The following is a 5,312-nucleotide window of genomic DNA, read 5'->3' as shown; positions in this document are numbered from 1 at the left end:
AGGCCGTAGTATCATATTTAGTGTGCAGACATGAGAGTGGTATCAATCTTCACATCTAACTCTTGGCTAAAAAGCAAATACATGTTTTTCCCAAACTTCTTTAAAAAAAATAAAAATAAAAAAGGTTTTGACGAGCAGCACTTGTTCTCTTTAGACCAGAGAAGGGATAGTTAAGGTAATCTGGTACACTTTGGCTCAGAAAATAGCTGCTTATTCAAGGAAGGGATGCCCTTGTGGGGAGGGGAGGTGGCAAAGGAGCAGAGAGGGATATGAGGCCCATGCAGGACCTGGAGCTGAAACTGAGAACCCTCCTCATCAGGGGTTAGGGATCATGGGCAGAGACTTCCCTTCATCACAGCCAAGCTGGGAAATGCAGAGGACAGCATGGGTCAGCCCTGACAGCCCGCTGTGTGCTGTTACCATGGCAAACATCCCAAGGGCCAAAGAAAATAGATGACAAGTACAATAATACGAGGTGTAATCACGAAGGTCAGTTGCTTGCAATATGCTGCCTTCCACTCTCAAGGCCCCATCGTCTTCAAAAGTGAAAAAAGTCAGTGTACTTTAAGGGAAAATTACTCAGTAATGTGGTCATTTTTCCTCCATGCCTCTAGAAATCAGGAAACCTTGAGGGACATGCTCTAGAGACTCTCCATGAGCAGCCATTGAGAGATTCCAGTCCACTTCCATTGCGAGATATTTACTTTCCGGTTCTTTGTGCTGGGTGCCCTGCAGATGGAATCTAGCATCCTCTTTAAGGGGAAATTTTATGACTTATTAACTGTCAACAGTTCATAACCTCCAAGGAGCTATTAAACCTCCTCCTGTGGTCACACCAGAAATGCCAGTGTTTGATTTGGACTGGAAAGATATTTGAATGTTTTTGCTCTTCCCTACCCAGCGTGCAAGTGCAACAAAATACTCAAACCAGTTTAAACATCAGATCATTGTGTCAAGATAAGGATAATAATGTGTTTGCTTTGTTTTGAAATTACAGAAGGCATAGTGTGGATTTATTGTACAAGATCACAGTTAATCGCAAAAGAGAAAACACATCGGTGAGACAGGTCAAGCAACAAAGAACGCTTAGTGATGATACAATCCTGCAAATATTTAACCATCCATGCAGTCCTTAAAAATAATAGGATAATAATAAGATCTGCTACTATAATTTAATAGTTCTGCTCTCAGCTGTAGGTGAATAACTGCAATGCTCACCTCATCACAGGACCTTCCCCTCTCTACTTTCTTTTTTTTTTTCCTTCCATTTTTTTTTTTACATTGCTATATTATAGTTATATTTGTACTTGAGAAATAGTGTCAGCGGCATGACTAAATCATTTATCACCAGCCAAAAACAACCAGGATGAATAATTGAGTCCAGATGTAGCTGATTCAAGCTTGATACCAGGGTTCATTTCCTGTCTGTGCTTTGTAAGACAACCTATTACACCTCCCAGGCAGCTGCTGGGTATCCTGGCCCAGCCTGAATATCAACACTCCTCAGGTGTCAGTGTAAGAATCACACAACACACACGAATGCTAGTTTCCTATTTTTAAGTCACATTCTCCAACACTGATGCATACGGAGGGATTATACTGTATTTTTGTTAAACTGTGTGTCTAATTGATTTTTGATTGCATATTAATCCTGGTTAACCAGTGGTGCAATGTGAATAAGTGTATATACTCCAGTACGGTAATATTTGTACTTACTTGAGTATTTTTTGCTACTACATTTAGATACTTGGAGATTTTACAGACAAAACATATGATCAGCTGATAAGATGATGAATTTGTGTCAATTTAACTATCCATTAGTGTATAAGCAGCAATTAAAATGCAACTTATAGTTAAAAGTCACTTCTCTTGCCTAATGTGTAATGTTTAAACACAGGACTTTTACTTGTAATGGTGTAGCACTTTCCACTACTACAAACCATCTCAATACTTTTAAATGCATTCTACCAAGAAGTGCATTGTGGTTTTCAGATGAGCAGGTAGTGTCAGGTATACTCCAGTTATCATAAACTGAAGAGTAAAACCCAAAAGGATACAAACGCGTGCATACTTGCACGCAGTAGCAGTTCCCTTGTTTATTTTATGCGCTAAAAGATCTGGGAGGCCATAACTCTCTGGCTGCCTTAAAAGCATTCTCTTCCGGCCCTTTGGCTCCATGTGGTAGTAATTAAGTCCTCCAGCTCGGCCATGCAGGTGACTGACACCCAGTGACCACTCCTCAGCACCCATGCATGTGCTAATGAAGCCAAGTTTCCTGGTTGTCTTTTTTTTAATAGAGTGAGATATTCAGTTTTGTGTTCAGTTGCCTCCCTTGAGTGTTGGACCGCTTTGACAGGCACCAGTTATATAATGTGCTGTATCTGTTGAATGTTGATATTTTATACTTTTTTTTTTTTTTTTACTTTTCTGGTTATGCTCAGACGTTAAAATGCAGTTGCATTTTGCATGTGGGACTTACCCTGTTATCTTTCAAACCGAGCTGTGTTATTCATGTTCTCGCTGAAATCTCTATCCATCCATTTCAACATGAATTGCACGCGAGTTTCAAAACAAATAAACACCAGCAGACGTGGTTTCTATGGAGAAAATCAATCTGTGGAGGGATGTCAGGATTGTTAGGAAGAAAAGGTAAATAGTGAAGTGGAGTGGCCTACAGACTTTAATGTAGTGTTTACACTGTAATTAGTCTTTGCAAAATGAGATTCCTGACAGAGGGTCTGAGACGGCGTGGCATGATAAAATAAACTCTAAACAGCGCTGTTTCAAGACATCCTCCACGGACCATAAACCAAGACGGCCTCCACAGACGACAACCACCCCTCTCTATAATTTTCAAAATGGGTGGTCGATTTTTTTTTCTCCATCTCGCTCTTGCTCATTCTTTGGCTTTCTTTTCCTCCTTTCTTCTTCTTCTTCTTCGCCCCCCAAACTTCTTCTCTACCTTTGTTTGCTCCCCCTCTGTTTCTTCTACTCACTCTCTTTACTTCTTTGCGTTTTCTCTCCATTTTTTGTTTTGTTCCTCCTGGTGTTTGTCCCTCGACTTCCTGCACCCCCTCCCATCCAGAGTGAACCCGGGTTGGAGCTTCAACTTCTAGCTCTCTGCAGGCCCCTCAGGACTCTGACTCGATGACACAGTCTACAGCCATGCGTGCAGAAGGGGGGGGATCATTCAGAACTGTGTCACTGTCCACCTGAGCAAACAGAGTCTCGGGAAGAAGAGAGAGAGAGAGCGAGAGAGGCAGAGGAGAAACTGGTAGAGAGACCAGGAACCAATTGGTGAGGGAGGGCTGGCAGAGTGACGGCCAATGTACAATAACATTAGTCTTCCGCTTTGGCCCAAGTGAGCACTCCTTCTGGATACAACTCTGCCTCAACGTTTCTTCTTATTCTTTTTTTCCTCTTTCTTTTTCTTGCATGGAGCTCCCTCCAATGGAAACACATTCCTGTCATGCCTCACTGCTGTTCCCTGTTTAGATTTCTCATTACAAACAGCATTACACGCATGGGCTGGAGCTGGCCAGGGCACAAGCCAGGCAGAGGCCGGGGACCTCAGTCCTCCACAGCCTCCAGGAAAGAGATGAAGGGGAGCTGAGTCTATCACATGGAGACATAAAACCCAGAATCAGAACAGAGATATTAATTTTTTAGATCCATTAGTTATGCGGATAAGAGAAAATGAGCTGTAATATACGTCCATCATAAGAGCAAAATGTTTTTTTGCAAACTGAACTTGTGCTGAACTGCAGACGTTCTGTAGCTGCCTACTCTTGTTGCAAAACTTCAAATAAAACCGAACAGAAACCTTGGGAAAATTCAAAACTTTTCCTTTGATATTAAACTGTCATGAGAACCGCCAGTCCATCTTTTGATTTTGAAACTTCCCTGTTATGTTGGGATATGACGAACCCCCAATTTCCAACTAGACGATTTATGATTATGAAGTGGAGCTGCCTCACAGGATACCAGAACTTTATGGAAAGCAGACCTCCTTCTTTCTCCCCACGTTCTCTCATCTCTGTCCAAGTGCAGCACCAGAGCACTGGAGCTGCCATGGCTCCCCAGGCTGTCTGGGTATTGTTGACTGACACCTGACTTTGTCTATTAGTGTGAAAAACTGGGGTTACAACATACTACATGCAAAAATGATGCTTAAAAGGGAAGACTGCATGGCAAAAATCGTTAAAGAACTTCTTGGTTTTCGGCTCCTACTTCTGAGGGATAAAAGGTATTTCCTATAGCAGCCAGTCAAATAAGGCCGAACCTAAAACTGTAATGTAGTTTGTAATGAGAAATCATTCCCTGTTTTCACCAAATTTCCACCTGAAACTTTTCCAAGACTCCACACGGCGACCGTTCTTCATCTAATCACAAAGTAAACGAGCTTTCTAATTTTTTCCCCCCGTTAGTGGAGAAAACAGACAAGATGCCGTGATGCCTTACCCATGCTCTCGTGCCAAAAGGAGTCTCGCAGACAATCTGCTATCAATTTCTCCAAATCCACGGAATCACACTCTGTGCCGCGGCCAAGATATAAGTGATAGCAGTGGACGAGGTCTTTTGAAGATATGATGTGGAGGATTCTTTCGAAAGAGACAGTCTGTTGTCTTTCATGTATAGATGAAGTAACTTATATACAGCAGTTCTCTTTTCATCTCAGGTATAATAATGGAAATCTTATTTATGGAGCTGTCGAGGATGGGTTCGGATGACGAAGAGCTGCGCAGTCAGACGTCTCTGTCTCATAAAGAGTTGTGTTACGCGGGCGTGATAAACAGACAGCACATTATGACTTAAGGGTTCTCTCATGAGAATGTTGTGTTTTTATTCATCCAGTACTTCTTCTGACTGCTGTTGGAAAAGTGACAGATGGGAAGCAGAGATGTAACGTAAGAGACGACAGTTTAAAACAACCAGCCTGAATCCACCTACCGGCATCTCTAAATAAATTCAAGTAATAAGCTATGACGTGTCAGTCAGCTTTAGGGGAGCTGGTAGGTGGATTTTGTTATCTTAGGACAAAGCCAGGCTAGCTGTTACCCTCTGTTTCCAGTCTTTGTGCTAAGCTAAGCTAACAAGACACACACGTGAAGTGGTATCTCATAGAACACCCAGCAAAATGTCAAATAAAAAGGTATTTACCAAAATGATGAACTTGTCCTTTAAGCCCAGTCACTAAAACTTAAACTCTTTATAGCACAATCCACACGTGAAAACACTTGCGTAATATTTGAGGTTTATTTTCACTCACTAATAAAGTAGCTTGGGAGGAAATTTCCCCCCCAAAAGAATGC

The sequence above is a fragment of the Larimichthys crocea genome, chromosome XIII, assembly GCF_000972845.2.
Source record: "Larimichthys crocea isolate SSNF chromosome XIII, L_crocea_2.0, whole genome shotgun sequence".
Taxonomy (NCBI): domain Eukaryota; kingdom Metazoa; phylum Chordata; class Actinopteri; family Sciaenidae; genus Larimichthys; species Larimichthys crocea.
This window is presented reverse-complemented; position numbering follows the sequence as displayed.